This window comes from Dermochelys coriacea, chromosome 24, assembly GCF_009764565.3.
Source record: "Dermochelys coriacea isolate rDerCor1 chromosome 24, rDerCor1.pri.v4, whole genome shotgun sequence".
NCBI lineage: Eukaryota > Metazoa > Chordata > Testudines > Dermochelyidae > Dermochelys > Dermochelys coriacea.
This window is the reverse complement of record NC_050091.1, coordinates 2,175,190-2,194,955: the sequence shown is the minus strand read 5'-3', so window position 1 is coordinate 2,194,955 and position 19,766 is coordinate 2,175,190. Positions and strand designations below refer to the sequence as shown.

The 19,766-nt window shown below is 40.3% G+C and overlaps 1 protein-coding gene and 1 long non-coding RNA gene across 2 annotated transcripts in view; both read left to right on the top strand.

The window, feature by feature from the left end:
* LOC119848023 overlaps positions 1 to 19,766 on the top strand; it is a 71,074-nt gene that overhangs the window by 15,637 nt on the left and 35,671 nt on the right. The window lies entirely within an intron of this gene.
* On the top strand, positions 13,579 to 17,757 carry LOC122457387. Its single transcript, XR_006276906.1, has 2 exons — positions 13,579 to 13,624; positions 16,860 to 17,757. It is a non-coding gene; the product is annotated as an uncharacterized LOC122457387 (long non-coding RNA).

Below are 19,766 nucleotides of genomic sequence, written 5' to 3'. Positions count from 1 at the left end.
GATGGGAGAGGACGGATGGTCTGTTGCTTAAGACTTGAGGCTTCTTTGAAGATCTGGGCCAGAAATATTAAGATAGATTTTTCCAAAGTGGCTAGTTAGTTTGAGCTTTGGACTGGAACCACCTTAAAGGGGCCTGGTTTTCACAGTGTGGGTGCTTAGCAATGTCTGAAAAACCAGGCTCATTAAAGTGTCCCTAGCTTGGCAACTCAATTTTCTTGCTGGTTTTTAATGTCTGGCTTCTGCATTTATCCATAGATTCCCAGAGCAATCTTGGGCAAATCAATAACCTCTTTACTCTTCCATCTCCCCAGATGTGACATTCAGCTCAGCCACTCCCCTGCCACCCCTGCACTCGCCGCACAAGAGTACATTACTCCATTTAGTGACCGCATCGGATGCATCCGATGAAGTGAGCTGTAGCTCACGAAAGCTTATGCTCAAATAAATTTGTTAGTCTCTAAGGTGCCACAAGTACTCCTTTTCTTTTTGCGAATACAGACTAACACGGCTGCTACTCTGAAATTTCCCAAAGAGGAGTCCAACACCACAGGTTAAAGGTCAACTCCTCTTTAACAAACCACTTGCAAAAGATGATCCTGGTTTTTTAAAATGTGAGTTGTCTGTAAGCAGGGGGTACTAACTGTCTTCTCATTCATTAGTTTCTTAAATATTGGGTTTGTACTCTGGTACACTTCCAAGGCCAGTTAGGCCACAGGTGTGCCGAGACCATTGTCTACCATGCTGACTAATGTCTCATTGTTTCCTTGAACTTCCCCATACATTTGTATCCCTCTTTTGTCTTATAGATTATAAACTCTTTGGGACAGCGACTATCTTGTAGTTCTGTGTTTGTACAGCTCCTAGCACCAAGTGTCCTGCTCCATAATTAAGGACCCTATGTGCTATGGTAAAAATATTAATAATAAATGTATACATTTTTATTATTTTATTTGGGAGCATGTATTGGCACACCCTGCTGAATGTATACTGTAGCTGTGATGTTGACTAGCCATTGCTTTTTCTTTGCTGTTTGTGTCATGCTAGAATTGCATGCTGATTTTCACCTGTGTCCATACCTGTGTTGCAGGTTTTGGATGGACATCATCTTCAGAGAGTGGTAAATTCATTCTACAGTTTGGTGCAGGATAGTGAGGAGGGACAGAGACCTATCTCCCAGAATTTTTGTTTCATGTGTACCTGGGACCAAAGGACTTACCAGCAGCGACCATGTGAAGCCTGTCCTGCCGTGGTGTCTCTCATCATCACTACAGGGGAATGCCATGTGACTTTGGGTAAACAGACCCGGGTGGGCCAAATGGTACCCGTGGCTGAGGAACCATGTTGACCTTGGCCTCTGCCTGTTAGGACAAAAGGTGGTTCATAGAGGAGGAGCGAAAATTATCCTTTGTTGCAAAATCTTTGTTTCTTTACATGCTTGTTGTCTGCTCATTAGACAAAGTTGCAAACTTTTCCATAAATTATTCCTAAATTATTATGTCTTTGTCAGGATCATCTGGACAATTACTCTTATTGGGAAATTCTGAGGTTTCTCCAGAACAAAGGATTTCAAAGTATATCAGAAACATTCATTAATGGTTGATGCATGCAAAGGTTTGTATTACACAAATAGTCAAAGCAGGTGACCGGAGTTAGAGGCTCAAGAACAACTGAGTAATAGCGTCCCATTAAAATGTGTGTCAAGGTCACGCGTGTCATTCCTCTAATCAGTCATGAGCTCAGAACTCAGAATTATTGGTTTTTTCCCATAAAAAATAGCTTTGCATTTGTTTTAATAAATATTCATTTTAAAAATGTATAGCCCAGACCTCAACTGGTGCCAAGTGACAATACTCCATTGACTTCAATGACCCTATCCTGATTTATGCTATTTTAGGATCTGGCCATATGTTTGATATATCTTCAGCTTTATCAGGGACTTATTGTATTTTTATGTTATTAAAGGATGGTGTCTTACTTTTGTAGAATAGCTGCACTTTTATTGAACAGTCTGTCAGTCGTCTGCTTGAGATTACCTTTGCCTTCAACCAACTTTCACTGCCTATGGATTTAAATCTGGTACATAAAGGAAGGAAGAGGTGGTTAAGACCTGAGACTTGCAGAAATGAAAGCCAAAGTTTTAAAAAACTGACTAGTGACTTTGGCCTCTCTTTGAAACACCTTATAGAGGCCTGGTTTTCAAAGGGTGGGTCTGAACAAAACAGGATCTTTAAGGGTGTCTCCACTTTGATAGCCAAAATCTCTGGCCACTTTTGAAAATCTTGGTTTAGGCTTAAGCAATAGAACTCGTGAGTGATCTTGGTCAAATCAGTAAACTCTCTCCTCTTCCCTCTCCCCATAGATACCATTAAACTCAGCTGTTTTCCCCCTTAGCTCCCTTGTGCTCTATACAGATGTGCATGGAAGTGGGGCCAAAGGCCAACAAGCCCTGACGGCCTCCTTGGATGGATGTCAGATGCTCCAGGCCTCTCCCAAATTTGATGAAGCTGCATACCTTCCTCCCCAGAGCCTGAGATGATGGAGGCGTAAAGGTCTTCACAAGGGACTATATTTATTTGGACCAGAATAGTGAGTAGGGAAGGTTATATTTCTCCCAGAATAATGGGATTCATGTGTATCCAGGACCAAAAAACTCACTGGTAGAGACTACCCGGAATCTATCCCAGTGGTGGCTCTAATTCTTTCTACTAGAGTTGAGGATAATACGGTGCAAGGAATGTGCCCAGACTTCTGTTAGCTCAGTTCACAGCCTTCTCCCCTTGACAAAAACACCTTATTTCTATCTTTCATGAGCAGTGTATCTAATCCGATAGGGTGAAATTAACCCTGTGCAGAGGGTTTACACAGATTTATGCACCACTTAAACTCTACTTAAGCACTATTTTTCAAGGCTACAGTGGGACTTAAATAGTGCATTGACCACGTGCTGGCCCTCTGTGTAGGAATGAATTGCTACTCGTATAGCTGAGTTCAAAGACAATTGACCTCACTGGAGAGATGCCCATGCATTTCCATGGGTATTCTACTAGATCAATAATAAATAGTTAGGGGTAGAGATAATAAAACACAGATGAAAGTCAGCCTCTATCTTCAGAGTTGCAAGGGTGAACTCCACTTTGTCCCCAACTAGACTGTAACCAGGATTTAAAAAACTAAAGTAGAATCCTGTGTATTACAGTAGATTATGCTATTGATGTTCCCCTGAACCATTCATGTTTTAAAGCTCATAAAAGAAGAACAAAATAAATGAAATCTGCTTAATTCCTGGCATAACTGAAATGTGATGAATGGATGTCAGGAATTAATTTGACACACAAAATTTTAAGATCAAAGAAACTTGCAGAGCATAATGCGCAAGCCATACTGTGTGAGGCTGAGAATACACTAGCAGACAACAAACAGTAAGCAAGACAATTCCATCAGTGGTTGGGGTTAAGCATAGAGCATGATTTGTTTTGAAACTAATTAGGGCCTCTTATGGAAAGTGCGTCACAGATCCTCCAGGCTGACTTGGAAACAGAATAAAAGCACTCATCAGCCAGGGCTCTTTTTTCCACTTCTCGTCTATTTTCCTTGGTGAACCTGGTAAGTCCATTTTGTTGAATTGTTCAATTCTATTTAAATGTTAATTTAGTGATGGCTTTCAGTTTACAATTGAATCCTGCACAAACACTATGTGAATCTCAAAAATGTTATGGGATTTCTTTCCATAACAGAATCTTTTTTGTAGCCATTCAGTTTCAGGCAGTGGTGCCTGCAGGCTTCAAAAATTAAGACTGGGGTTTTCAAAGCTACCAAAGCATTTGGGACATTCATTTTAACATCCCATTCATTTTAACTGGTCATTAGGTATCCAACCCCCTTAAACAGCTTTGTAAAATCTCAGTACTTTAATACTGGGAAGTACTGATTTTATATTTTAAAAATACTTATATATATTCAGATCCTCAGATGTCTTCAATGAAGGTATGATGTTGGCTTTCAGTTTCTGAGGAACTTGCCCTAAATATTTCCATAAAACTAGAGATTGGCATTCTCTAACGTTGAGATGCAACTTTATTGCTATTTTCAATGGAGTAAACTAGATCTATCCATAGCTAGCTACTAGGCAGATAGATATGAACCCAGAGTTTGGACAGAATATATTTAAATCCTCCTTCATCTGGTCAAAGGCAACTTTTACCTTAGGAGTGTTAGGAAGAAAATCCCCCTATGGATATTTTACTCCATAATGAACCAAGTTAGCTCTGAAATGACAGACACTATCTGAGACAGGATGGACCATAGCACTGATTCTCTATAGCAATTCTTTAATTCTCATATGCAGAACTAACAATTTCAGATCCTGATCCTCATCTTGTATAATTTGGTGTGGTTCCACTGAAGCAAAGTGCCCTTACTGGACATGCATATGAGGGTTTTGTGGTTACAGTTCTCTGTTGTGTTTCAGGAAATCTGCCTTTAGGTCTTGGCTCTGCACAGATTTCCTGGGGAACCTTTGGCAAGTTATTTGGGGCCAGATTTCTAAGGACTCGAAATGCTTTGAAAAGCTAGCTCTTAATCCTTGTGCATCAGCATCCCATCTGTAAAACTGAGATAATGAATACATCCCCCATCCTTTGCCTGTCTCAGCTAATTAGTCTGTGCAGAGCTGAGACTCACTCTTAATTTGTGTTTGTAAATGGCCAGGAGCAGCCATTACATCTTCAAAGAGCTACTAGAATTCAAATTAGAAATAATAATACAACAACTAGAAGTGCTTGGGTTCCATCCAGGCTGTTCCATGGGCTCACGAAGTGACCTGGGGCAATCCTCTGTGTTTGGGTTCCTCCTTCTATTAAGCATGGATAATAGCTACCCACCATTTCATATAAGTGTTGTTTTAAAATTAAGGTTTGCCTAGAGCAGGGGAAAGGTAAATTGTTCTGGTAAGTGATCGGTAGCTTTTTTTAATAGTGTCTGAAGCGGTAAAAGGAATGGTAAGGTGTGACCAGGGAACAGAGTGGGAGGATGAGAGAGAGCACAGGTTAATGAAAAAGAGGACTAGAATGAGTAAATGGGAGACACTTGTCAGTAGGAACTAAGGAACCAAGTCATCTTTGCGCACCACTTTCTTCCTATCTACATGGTTCCATAATCATAGTATCTGAGCTTTGAATCTCTTACTCCAAAGACTTTTGTGCATTTTGTATATTCAATTTGAGATTGTGTGTTTCAGGTTTAATCTCCATCACAGAAAGATGTCTTGCTATGGCCTACGCAACATACTATGTGAGGTTCCATGCCCAACGCCAGATGCTGTCACCTACAATGAGCTTTGTGTCATTCAGTGCCCTGAGTCAATATTTGAGACTGACTCACCACCAGGCATTGCTATAATACCTGGGCCAATTCTCACCACTTTTCCTCATTACTCTCTAGTGGAACATTCAGCACTATTTGACATTGAGAGATCATTCTGCTCCAAAAGATCTCTCGGTTCAGAGGGTTTCATGAACTTGTATAATTAGAGTTTTCCATCCTTTGACACCAGATCCTAGAATCTTTATTCTTCCCAGCTGACCAATAAATTCTGCTCTGTAAACTGTGAGCATGTTGAACCCAGTAGGAATATCCAGGGTACAAGTAACCTGGAAATGAAAAGTAAGATACAAATTCATGGCCGAGCTCAGCACAATGAGTTTCAGAACTGCTGAGCACCCACAACTCCAATTCAAGTCAATTAAAGTTGCAACTGCTCAGAACTATAGCTGTGTGGGAACCTGAATTTCCACTGCAGTGAAATAGTCACAATTTCAAAAAACTTGTTTTTGTTCCAAATTAGAATTAGAATTTTCAAATTTAAAATGGAATTTTTGAAAAAAAAATTCAAAAAATGTTTTGTCTTGACTTTTTACAGATTTTATACTATAAAATTAAATTAAAACACAAAAAAGTTGTTTTAAATGAAAAATCAAATGTTCTATTCCTATGATATCTGATTACGACAATCAAAACACTGCCCCCCACACCTCCCAAATGAAATTTCATTTAAATTAACAAGCTCCTATGGAAAGTTTCAATTTAGCTGAAATTTACATTTTCCTATGTAAAAACTTTTCATTGTAAATTTTTTAACCAAATTCTACTTGGTACCTCTTAAAATTAGGCCTAAATAAGTTTCTCTCATGTTATGCTTTACTTTTGATCTATAATATAATGGGTTTCCAGCTTAGTTATCTGCTTGCAATGTGCTTTGTCCTATTTGACACTGTCTGGGATAAATCAAATAACTAGAAATATCTGAAAATGGGACTTGATTGTCAAACTCTATAGTTATAACAAAGAAAGAACATCATCTTGTGTGAAATTTAAACCTTAGAATGGGTGATTAGTTGTAGCCTTTCTTGAATCCCTGGAAATGTTTTCTTTATATACTGAATGATTTCATTTGGCAAGCATACACTCCCTTTGTCATTCTCATTAAAAATTATGCTGCCACATAGTATTGGTCTTCTGGTTTTCCTTTCTCCTCCTTTCCTTATTTACAAACCATTCTGGGTGAAATTCACCCCAGTACAGATGGTGAATACTGAGCCTATGAACTATTTAACATCTACCGAAGCTAAAGTGACTGGCTAACCATGCCCCATACATGGTCTTTAGAATTTTGCTGACCCTCTGCAAAGAGATTTTCACCCTAGATACATATTTCAGAACTCATCCTATTGTATAGCAATCTTACTTCCTGGAGGGGTTTGTTTACATCTGCTTGCTACAAAGGTAACAAAAAAGAGTAGCAATGAAATAAATAAAATTATTTTTCAATATGAAAATATTTCTGTGCTCTAAACAACATTTACTTGGAGCTCAGAAACGCTCATCTTTCACTAATGAGTTAATATATATTTCATTTACTTTGAATAACCTTTGAGGATTAGTGGTAATCTTTGAAAAAGAAATTTTTCATTTCCAACTTTTTGGTCTAAATTGGAATAATTCCCCCCCCAAGATATGTGAAATTTATCATGGGTTGGAAATTCCAGTTCTCACCCATCTCTAGTTGTATATTTCTGCTGTGCCCCAATTTGAACTTTGTGTAAGCAATTAGGCTCGTGCTGAATTTGTGTAGATACAACTATCCTTTGCTGCAAAGACTACATTCATTTTGGCTAGATATGAGGGAGCTGCAGACCCCGTACCCACCCAAATTTGAGCTGTGACAGAAGTAAAAGTCCTATCAGCCTATGATCCTGCTGCATTAAGGTTTTCCCTGCCACTAACCCCTGGACATGGAATCTGGGTTTAGGGCAAGCAGTCAGTTCTTATCCTCAGGATTATTAGCATATTATTAGCATATCAATATTAGCATATGGCTGCTAAGTGTAATTCTGCAACTAATATAGTGTTTGCGAGGGTGGGGGAAAGGTTATATTTATTCAGTAGCTTAGGTCTGGATGCTGTATAGGAAGGGGTATATTTCTCCTAGAACTATGGGATTGCTGCATAACTGAGAATTAAAGGCTGACTGTCAGAGACAACCTCAAATCTATCCCTCTATGTGGTATGGTACAAAGCGCATAACCAGGCCTGGCTAGGGAACCATTCTGACCTTTTTATCTGCCAGTCAGGACACAGAGTGGCTCATGCTCAGACCCACCCTTTGCTAGGAAGCCTATGCAGGGAAATGAGCACAATTCACTTCCATTCTCATGGTTATTTTATTTAGGCAAGTTGTGGTCTTAATGCTATTCATTATCCCTAGCATGTGACCCACTTCTGTGAGACCACCTGAGCAATAATGCTGATTGGGGATGTTTTTAGGAAACCTCAGGGGACAGGATTTCAAAACATTTCACAAATACTTCATGATTTCTATAGACATGCAAAGGGATGCTTGAGGATAATCTCACTATGATGTCACTCAATGTAGATACCCCATGTTGAATAGTAGCATCACTTTAAAATACACATCTCAAGGTCAAGCATGTCCACCCTTTATTTACATAAAGAGGTACAGGTTCTGAATTCAGGATTATTTGATATTCACTATAAAAGTAGTTTGGGCTTATTTGTTATAAAAATATTTTTTTTCAAATTGATAAGCCAAGTCCTCAGCTAGTGTCCATTAGAATGTCTCAATAGATGTCAATGGCTCTCTATCACCTACATCAGTGGAGAATAGGACCCTATATTTCTAATAAAATACCCCCTATCATATTATGGATGAGTAGGACAAAATTCTAAGTTAAAATCATCACTGAAGTAAAATTTCAATAGTAATGAAGAAATTGAGGCCCAGACCCTCCACGGTGTTTAGGCACCTAACTCCCATTGATTTCCTTGGGAGTTAAGCATCGAAATAGCTTTTGAGGGTCTGGGCCTGAGTCAAAAAGGATTTACCCACTTCATCAAAGAGAAGAAGTCAGGGGAAGTGGAGTGAAGAGCCCTTGAGACGGATAGAGCTGAAAACAGCCTTCATGCACCTGAGGTCCTAATTAGTTACCAATCAGTTTGTTGCACACATAATTCCTCCAGTTCATGACATTATTTTGCTCCCTGTGTTTCAATCTATTCTCAGCCCCATGTGGCCTATATTGCACATTGCACCCTGCAGGTTTATTTAATCTGTCATACAGGGAATTAACACAGGGCCATCAAAAAGGGAATTCAAACTCACAATCCCTGGGTTAAAAGGCCAATAAGTCTTACAAAGTCACTGAAAGGAGATGATCCTAAAGGAAAAAAAGTAGCTTGAAGAAGTGTGAAATGTCTGCAGGCAGAGTTGATACATCTTCTGTAGGTCATTAACTTTGCAAAAAAAAAAAGGGGGGGGGGTATAAAATATCTATAGTGCCTTTCAATACCTAATCTCAGGAGCAATGACATATATTTTATAAAGATCAAAGTCATTTTTTTCTTGTTCTGTGTAAATAAATGTATATGAATATAATAAAAACAGATCATTTTTGGATGTCACTCAAACTTCATGACAAGATGTCAAATTTGCACCGTAAAAAGTCTGCTGACACAACTTACCATTTTTAAAGATGATTTCATTATTTTCCTGGAACTTCTTAAGGCATTTTGTATTCTGTCTGGACACAGATATATTTCTAAAATGTTTTAAAAATGCCAGCTGGGCATGTCATTAATATTCTATACACAATATCTTCAGCTCAGCCTCACCTCAGAGACTAAGAAACCAGGTACTTTGTCTTCAGTGTGAGATCCTATTCAGAGGGGGTGGTCAGCCATCTTGCTGGAAGAAGCGTTTGCTAAGAATCTTACCCAATCCCTGGACAACAGTTTGTTCAAATTTTAGCACCAGAAAGCGTATTTTTACTTGTGTGTGTTTGTCACCCTTTTTAACTCTATCCTTTATAATTGAACTGACTTAAAATCTTATGTCCTTTTGTTAATAAACTTGGTTTACCTTTAACCTAAACCAACCAGATCGGTGTTTGAATTAAAGTGATTGTTAAGTTGGGCTAATGTGGCAAGCTGCTGGATATTGACTATTTGAAGGAGCAAACAACCCTCCTTATTCCTCTCAATGGTCCAGGAAGGGGCTCAACGTTGCAGAGCACACAGCTTTGAGAAAATTCAAGACTGGGAATGTGTTGAAGAAGTCACTTGGTGTAGTAACCAAGGTTGGTGGATACCATGACTGTGGCTGGGGTATAACAAACAGGCTGCTGGACACAGAGTTGCTGAATGAAAGCTGCTCAACACACAGACACTCAGCGCATGCTCGTTGACTGGCTGTTGGTGTCCAAGCTGTGAGCCACAGTAGTGGAGCGTACCGGGGTATAGGGCGCGCAATAACACAACCCTTCACTGGTCTGGACTGCACTCTTTCCCAGACCTGAAGAAGAGTTCTGTGTGGCTCAAAAGCTTGTCTCTATCACCAACAGAAGTTGGTCCAATAAAAGATATTACCCCACCCACATTGTCTCTCTGTACACAATATAGTCAGTGTTTTGTTTGTTCAAATTTTAACCCACCTTTTGTCCTTCATTGTTCTATTGCTTCTATTGTGAACCAAAGGTAGAACAGGACATACAACTGAAAGGAGAATAATAGACTATGTAATGTTGCATGGTGAACTAACCAATATCTTTTTTATAGATATATAAAGATATATATCTTTTTGTTATAGGCACTGTACCAATTAAAATCTTCACCAAGTGGGCCCATGGTTCCACCATTAATCATACCCCAGGACCCGATGAGTAATTTTCAAGAAAATTTCAAGTATTCATATGGATATTAGAGTACTTGGAAACATTGAGTCTGAAAAACAGAAAGCTCTGCTCACCAGCACTGCTCCATACTGTCTCTTTTCCATTCTATTCTTTTTGTTTGTTTGTTTTTTGTCTTCTTCCAGGATCTGCACCAATATACAGGGGTTAGAAACCAGGCAAAGGATAGTCATTTACACCACTGCAAAATGCTCATAACATGCTACTGAATCGGGTAGTCTACATCCATTGTGCTTTCACTTTATACTGATGACAGTCTGAGGTACAGGGTTAAGTATTTCAGCTTAATTATGAGATTTTGCACCCCAGTCCACTTTGAAGTGATGCAAACTGGACTGCAACACTGCTTAGTCTTTCATCCTGTGATCAAAAAGATGGGGTAAGATGATGACTCATCAAGGATGTTGCAAGCAAACCTGAATAAGTCTGTTCTCACATATTAATTTACACATCAACAAATACAACCCAGGTCCTGAGAGACAGGGCTGTGGACTCGGGGTAGATGTTTATCCTTGAGAGACTGTATTGGTTTATACCCAGAGACTACTATTATTGCTGAGACAAGGCGGGTGAGATATTATTATCTTTTATTAGGCCAACTTTTGTTGGTGAGAGAAAAGCTTTCAAGCTTACACAGAGCTCTTCTGATTAAGAGTTGCATATTATTTTCTGTTTGGCTCCAGCCTGATTTGTGTTTGGGTTCCCACATTTAATTGCAATTTTGAACTGGATATCATCTTTCGCTGAGATGGTGAGTGGGGAGGGGCATGTGTCTCAGAATTGCAGGATTCATGTGCTAGGAGCAGAAGTCCCTTCAGTAGAGACGGCCCAGAAACTGTCCCATTGGGGGCTCTAATCCTTTCTACAGCAGTGCAATGAGGCTTGATTCAAGCAGTATAACCAGACCCGATTGGGCCAGATATTTCTGTCTGTGCAGGCCATTTGACTTTGGCAGCTGCCAGCCTGGACAAAGCATAGCTCAGGCCCACGCTATGGCCACCCTTTGCTGCAAAGACTGTTTATTTCTGTTCATTTATGTTCTTATTGTTGGTTTATTTTGTTATGTTTTTGTTAGGCTATCAATGATCCCTATGCAATTTTTTATTGGTAAATGTCAGTGAACACTGATTTCATGTACACAAACCTTACAAAAACATTTACATCTATAATCATTAAAATTTACAGGCTGACAAAGTAATACAAATGCTGCTTGGGAACAGAGTTTGAATTAAGGTTATTTATTTGGTATATTTTGGCATGTGATGCTGACTATTTGTGTTCTAATGGTCAGAAAGCTTTAACATTTTGAATCTCAATGCCTACTCTCGTTAAATAATTATTGCCTGACCACCCCATAATTTCCTGTAGCTGTGAACATTTAAATCAATAAAGATAAAGAAATGCTTAAAAACACTAATATTATAAATTGAATGCTGACATGTCCATTTAAGAAATGTCTTTCTCACCTGGGCAACGAGACTTATGAGGGATAGTCTGTGGATTCCTGAGAACAAAGGATTTCAAAGAGCTTCACCAACATTCATTAACATGTTACATATGCAAAGTGTTTTTACTCTGTTTTTACTGGGTTTAGACGCCCCAGTGTTGAGTAATAGCATTACTTTCAAATGTGTGGCAAGATCACGTCACTCCCCTAATCAAGTACTAATTTACACCCTCATAATTTGAGGCCACTTGATTTTTCATTAAAAGGTAGTCTTGCATTTGTTTTCCTACTTAGAATTCACCAGTCAGATCCTCATCTGATGTAAAGGCAGCACAAGTCCATACAATTCAATGATGCTACATCAGTTTACACCAACTGAGGAACTGGCCCAGATAATATTTTCCTAGGACAACCCTGCACAATTCATGATTCGGTTTCCCTATTTTGTTGTGAAAAGATGAGCTGCCTTTTTAGACATATTTGTAAACTTGACCCCAGCTTCAGGCTCCGTTGGCTTTCAGTAGGAAACTTAGAAAACTGAAAGCCAAGATTTTCGACTTGCCATTTTACAGTGCCCAACTTGAGACATCATAAAAGGGGACACATTTTCAGAGGGCAGTGGCTTAATGCTTTTGATATTAAAGCCCCCTTAAGGTATTTCAACTTTTGAAAATCGTCACCTTGTGTTTAGCAAAAGACATCCTGAGTGATCTTGAGTAAATCAATAAATCTCTCTCCTCTTCAATATACTCGTCGGTTAAATAAGGCATGATGATATTCTCCTGACTGTCTTTGGTATCAAGCTATTCATCTATTTTAGGATTTTCCATAGCTCCCACTAGCATAGTATTTACATTGCCCAGGTAGCTCTCTCTGAAGGAGCTGGTACTGACCATTGTTGGAGACAATATATAGAACATTGAAATGTAAGGTTGGAAAAAGACCTTGAGAGGTTATCTAGTCCAGCCCCCTGTGCCAAGACAGGACCAAGAATACCTAGACCACCCCTGACAGGTGTTTGTCCAACCTGTTCTTAAAAACCTCTAATGATGGGGATTCCACAACCCCCCTTGGAAGCCTATTCCAGCGTTTAACTATCCTTAGAGTTAGAACATTTTTCCTAATAGCTAACCTAAATCTCCCTTGCTGCAGATTTAGCCAATTACTTCTTGTCCCACCTTCAATGGACATGGAGAACAATTGATCACCATCCTCTTTATAATAGCCCTTAACATAGCTGAAGACTTAGAGACCAGAGGGATCATGGTTCTAATCCAATTTGGCAATTTCTAAGTGGTGACATGACAGTAAGGCCCTTCAGACCTGAAGTCCAAGTTGCTATAGGATAAAATTTACTCTTGGGCCTCAGAGCAGAAGGCCAGAACAAGGTCCTATATACCAAGTAAGTCCCAATTAAGCACCATTTTGAAGGCTTAAGTGAAACTTAAAAGGTGCATATGCCTTGGTGCTTGCCCTTAGTCCAGAAATGAACCACAACCCCTAGGATCTAATTCATAGTCAATTGAACTCGTTGGAAAGATACCCATGGACTCCAGTGAGTACTGACATCATAGGAGTAAAATGGCATTAGATTAATTCTCACTATAACTCAAAAGGAATCAGTAGAATGATATTAGAAATGAATTTGTCCCCTAAAATGTTGAGAGAGAAGAAATCTGTAGGTTGCAACATGCATTTAAAATTATCTGATTCCAGGAATTGAGTAATAATAAAACAGTGAGCAAAACAATTGCAGCCACTTGAGGAGTCAGAAAGTTCAGTTTATAAGTGATTAGGACTTCATGCAAAAAGGGTGTCTCATGTCCTCCAGGCAATCTAAGAAAGCATATAAAAGCTCTCCCAACTCAAGGCTAGTCTTAAGGCTTCTCTTGACTCATTCTCCTCGGTGAACTGAGTAAGTCCAATTCAACTCAATTGATTTTATAACTATCTTTTGGTAACCAATTACTTTAGAGAGAGTTTTATTAACCTAGAGCCAAGTCCTACACATAATTTTTTTTATTTTCACCAGTGCTAGGGAGGTTCTTTCTATAAAACTGTTTCTGTAGTGATTCACTTCACAGGCATTGGTGGATGCAGACTTTAAAAAAAAAAAAAAACAGTTTGTCCCAAATCCATATGAGGTTTTGGAAATCTTGCCCTATCAATTTTATTTGGGTATTGAGACTGTAAATACCTTTTTATATATATATATATATATATAAAGAAATTATTTTTGATACTAGACATTTACATTGTTTTGGCATAAGTATGTGCAATACTAGATTAGAATTCAGCCTTTTGCTTTCTATTAAAAATGATTGAGATGAGCTTTCATATATCTATTGAGTGAATTTCACTGCTGTTTTCAAGTTGGTTTATCTGTAGATATAAATATGCAGCAGTGGTTTGAAACTTAATATGTTAAACAATCTCCACACCTTCTGCTGCTTTATTTGGAATCATGGCAAATTACACCAGCTGAGGATCTGATCCTATTACCATGTTACTATGGAGATCAGCTTTTATATATCACTATTGAAGTGTCGCTTTATGGCTGTTTTTTAATTTTTTTTATCTCTGTAGCTAAAAATTTGAAAGATATTTATGGAAGTTCTCCTTCTTGAAGTCAAAGCCAACTTTTAATTTAGGAAGAAATGCCCTTTAGGTTTTTCCCATTATGGAGCACTTCAGCCTTCTTATACTTTCCTCTGAAGCAGCTGGGAGCCCACCCTCTTAGAGACAGGACAATCGATTAAATGGGTCACAGATTTAATCCAGTATGGCCATTTCTATGTTCTTATGTGAGCAACTAGCAATTTTAGATCCACATCCTTACCTACAGTAAGGTAGCACAGCTCTGTTGAAGTCAGGGGAACTGAGTTTAACAATGTAGTCCTCAAGGTTTTGTTTTGACAAGATTATTTTCTGTTCCTCCATTAACAAGTATTGCTGACTCATAAGCTTTAGAAACAAGAGTACCCTGGTGATTCTGGAGAACTGGTTCGCATGCGAAGATAAAATCTTAGCAAGGACATGGTTATGATTAACATTGTTCCCACCCTACTCTATGCTATAATTTTCTAGGGTAGTTTGAAAACACCCATCCATCATACGCTAGATAGAAATATTCTGCGTTCACTTATTAGAGTCAGCATTTTTCACTCAGCCGCCTCCTTAACATTCACTCTTCTGTGAGTGTGATGAAACCAGTTCTAGAGAACTGCTCCTCATGGGTCTGAAAAGATAATGAAATAATTTTATGTTTATTCATCATGTATTGTTGATTTTCCAGTTTAAAAAAGTCATACTGTACTGCTGAACTGAATCAGTTTGCATATTAAGATTTAATCTGAAGGAGGGAAATAGCATTAGCCTTTTCCCAATCCTAACCCACTTTAGTTTTCTGAACTGGTTTGAAAACACCAGCTGCCCATGGTCCAAATTTTCTGGAGTGTTTGTTTTGCTTATTGCAATCTTTGCTTTTTAACCCATCCCTCATCTTGTTGCTTTTAGCAGAATTCCAGTATTGTCTTTTAAATATCCTATAATTTCCTGGGATTTTTCTGGGTTTTAGCAGAAAATGAGGTAGGATGAGGGATGGGTTAAAAAGCAAAGATTGCAATAAGCAAAACAAACACTCCAGAAAATTTGGACCATGGGCAGCTGGTGTTTTACAAGCCCCCCAACACCCTCTCTCTTTAGCCTCATTGAGCACCAAGCCTCAAGTCACTCTTTGCCTCAGCAGTACCCACTTATAAAAGTAGGATAATAATCCTTTCTCCCACCTTTGGTAAGCTTTGCCAGTTTAGTAGATAAGCTCTTTAGAGAAGGGACTGTCTCTTACTCTGTTTTCATACAGCTCAGCCCCACCCACTCTCCATTGCAACATCTCAGAGACACTGGAAATGGAGTTTAGATAGAGACAACAACTAGCAGTGGCCAAGTTCTAGTCCCAGCTCTTACAGAACCCCCATGTGACAGAGGATAGTCCAGCAGCCACCCCACCCTCTGCTATCTGTCCACACCTGCTTGTTTGGCTAATGATACCCTGGCTTATTAACCCAGACCATTCACAATGAAGCCTTCATCCAATCTAGTTATCCTTTGCTGCTTTGTCAAAGCCCTCTCAGCCCCTCCTGCCTGAATTATTTTGAGCCACTCCAAGGCATTTCTGCCTAAAGCCTTTCCCAGCATCGGTAAGCCACTCCTAGCCCTATCTCGCTAGAGTCTTTACTCCTCTGGCATCTTAGCCTTTTACTTCCTACAGCCCTCAGCTGAAGTCTTTATCTCTCCAAGTGTCTTATGCACCCGCCTCTTCCTTATATAACCATCCCAGATTGAGTCATATGACCATTTTTCCCCACCTGGTGAGTCAAGTGAAGTATTATCACAGGTGGGACTGAGACTCACCTCCCCTTAAAGAGCCAGCCACCCTGTGACACTATGAAAGTATTAGGGGAATTTTTTTTTGTTTTGGTATTTGGGTCTGAAGCTTGGGTCCAAGAGGTTGTCTGGGAGCTGGCTCAAGCAACAGAGTGTGGGAGGACAAGAGGCGTGAAAAGATGGGGATGATGTAGCTCAAAACAGGGTTTATCAGATCATCAGTGCAGACTTTACAGATGAGATGCATTTTGTGGACGGCACCCACGTGAACAGGAAGGTTTCTTGCTGTCTAAATAAGAGAGATAGAGGGCTTGTCTGCACAAGAAACAAGTGGCAGGCAAGCCAGGGTGTGAATTTACAACATACCAACTTGCTGCACAATCACTCACTGTATGGGCCCTGCTACCACGCACTAACAGTTCTGTAGCACTATGGAACTTTTAGTGCACATTGCTGGTGTCCCCATAGCCACTTAGTGTGTGGCACATGCACACCTTGGGTTGTGAGCACTAACCCACTGTGCGGAGAAGCCCAGAGAGAGTGAGAAGGGCACAGTGGGGCTGGTTAGGAAGGAGGATAAGGGTGAATGGAGCAAGAAGACAAGGACAAGTAAGTGGGAGCAGATTTGTAGCTGGGAACTACAGCTAGCCTGTATCTATCTTCCTATCCGTCTGGACTCCTACACAGTCTCCATTACCTTTGTATCTGTTTTTCCACTAACACTTGTGCCTCATGTTTACTCTATCCCCTCCTATGTGCTTCAGGTTTATCTCCATCCCAGAAAAATGTCTTTCAATGGACCACAGACTGGTGCCCAAGGCTCCCTATCATGTGGGGTAAAATGCTCAGAACCATGTATTGTCACAGCCAATGAGCCATGTGTGGTGAAGTGTAAGGACTCACGAGTGATAATCTACCCACCGCCCGTTGTCGTGACATTCCCAGGACCAATCCTTACCACTTGCCCTCAAGAAAGCATAGTGGCATCCTCAGGACCACCTGACGCTGGTGTGGCTGAGTCAGCTATGAGGATATCTGCAGCACCAGAAGTCACTGGAAGGTTGAGGCCACATCTTGATAGATGCCCTCCAAGCGTCAATACAATACATGAGCCCCAGTACACTCCAAAATACTCCTACACTTATTCTTCCCAATGGTCATATCCTGGCAAGTCCCTGGAAACTGCTGGTTATAGTCAAATCACAAGGAACATCCACAGAACAAAATAAAAACAGGAAATAAAAGGACAGGTAGAGTTTCGCAGCTGAGCTTATGGACATGGCTTTCAAAAGTGCTGAGCACCCACAACTCCAACTGAAAGCAGCAGTGGGAGTGAGAGCACAGCACCTCTGAAAATCAGATCCGTAGATGTCTTTGTCATGTTACCCTTCACCTTAGATTTCCTATCTAATGGCTTCCCAGCTTAGCTCTCTGCTTATAATGTGCATTGTCAGCTCAAATGGTTGAAAATGGGAACTCAATTGTCAAACTCTGCAGCTACAACAAAGATAGAAAAACATGCAAAATGCATCATCTTGGAGTGGGTGATTGGTTGCAGCTGTTATTGAACACTGTATAATCTTTATACTTTGTATTGTTTTGTTCTGCAATTTTATACTCTCCTTCTTATTCTCATTAAAAATTGTACTGTACATGACATTGGCCTTCTGATTTTCTTTTGTCCTCTATTATTTATTTACAAACCACTATGGATATTTGCCCTGAGCAGAGGAATTGAGCTGTGAACGCCTTCTGTCCCACGCAAGCCATGTAGTGAAAGGACAATCAGGCCTTTTAATGGGTCCATAACACTGTGCATCTGAAGTGGGTTTTTTACTCACAAAAGCTTATGCCCAAATAAATCTGTTAGTCTTTAAGGTGCCACCAGACTCCTTGTTTTTACTGTATAGGCTGTTGTACAGGGGTGTACTTAGTTCATTTCAGTACCCACACTATTGAATGGAATTTTTCTTCCTGGCTTGGTGAGGTTACAATTAATGCTGGGTGACTAACCGATTTTTCAGTTCAATGACAGTTCTGGGAGGGCACGGGGGTGGGGTGGGGAGTTGAAAAATTTCAGCAAATCAAAAAAAGTCAACAATTGTGTTTCAGTCAAATGAAACATTTCATCTGCCAACATTTTAAAATATAAACAAAGGAAGTAAAGGGCTAGATTCACAAAACGGGGGTGAGGAGGAGCTTTCCTGATCATCTCTAAACACAGTGGTTAAGACACCCACATAGGGTGTGGGAAACCTATTTCAATTCCTCTCTGTCCCCCACCTCATGTGGAGAAGGAATTTGCACTTGGGGCTCTGGCCACTGGCCTATAGGGCAGGGCACTCTCAATCTTTCCTGTTTGAAGCTGTTCCTCTTTGTATTAAATGGTCAATGGCACAGGGACCTAAATGTTTGCCTCCCACCTCCTAGAGTGCGTACCCCAAACATCAGGTTATAGAGTCATCCCCACACTTTCTTTTTACTCTGTATCTATTAATGTATTTTATACACAGTGGAGTAGCATCAGTGGAGACACTGAGAGACAACTGCCTCAGAATATCCTCTGGTTATAGAGTCATAGATCTGAAAGTCAGAAAATCTTCCGGTCTGACCTCCTGTACATCTCAGGCCACCACCAACCAGCATTGGCACACTAATCCAACAACTGAAATGAGACCAAAGTATCACAGCCCACCGGAGACCAAGCAATTATGTGCCACAGGCAGAGAATAGAAGGGACCGAGGTGTACTAGTGCCAGAGGCCCCTGCAACGGCCAGGAAATGATTAAGCGAGATGCACCCAGTTAATGCTGCTAGTGACCTCCACCCACTTGCTGCAGAGGTCCCTGCCAGTATGACCTGGGGGCCAATTCCTTCCCCACCCCACACATGACAATCAAGAACCAGCAAGAACCAGCCAGCCACAAACCTGAGAAGAGAGACTGCTCAGAACCAGCTCAGAGCCCTGGCCCGCCCCGTCCAATGTCTCATTTCCAGCCATGGCTATTCCTGATGTTTCAGAGGAAAGGAGAAAAAAAGAATACATTGGGGATGGTGGGAACCTTCTCCCTTGCAGATGGCTGGCTGAATACCTGACACATGAGCTTTAGGAACATAAGACATAAACTGGAAGAAGTGAGCTGTAGCTCACGAAAGCTTATGCTCAAATAAATTTGTTAGTCTCTAAGGTGCCACAAGTACTGCTTTTCTTTTTGCGAATACAGACTAACACGGCTGCTACTCTGAAACTGGAAGTGAGTCCCAAGCTGCTGAGTTGTGTCCCCCATCATCACAAGTAAGCCCATCACAAAATCACACTCAGAAATGTGTCCAGCTCTCTCTTAAAGCTAATTAGGTCCCCCCCACCCCACCCCCTGTTTGCTATTCAAGGCTGTTCCAGAAACTCACCCCCTGTTAGAAACTCACCCCTCGGTTAGAAACTTTCTTCTCATTTGCAGCCTGAATTGATTCATGGCTAGTTTATCCCCATTTGTTCCTGTGACAACATTGTCCTCTAGCTTAAATATCTCTTTGCCCCTCCCAGGTGCTTAGCCCCCTGATGTATTTCTAGAGAACAGTCAAATCCGCCATATTGCCTTTCTTAAATAGAGAGAGAGAGAGAGATGTCAAGAGGGAAAGGGAAGATAAGAGCACATCACCCCATTTTAACA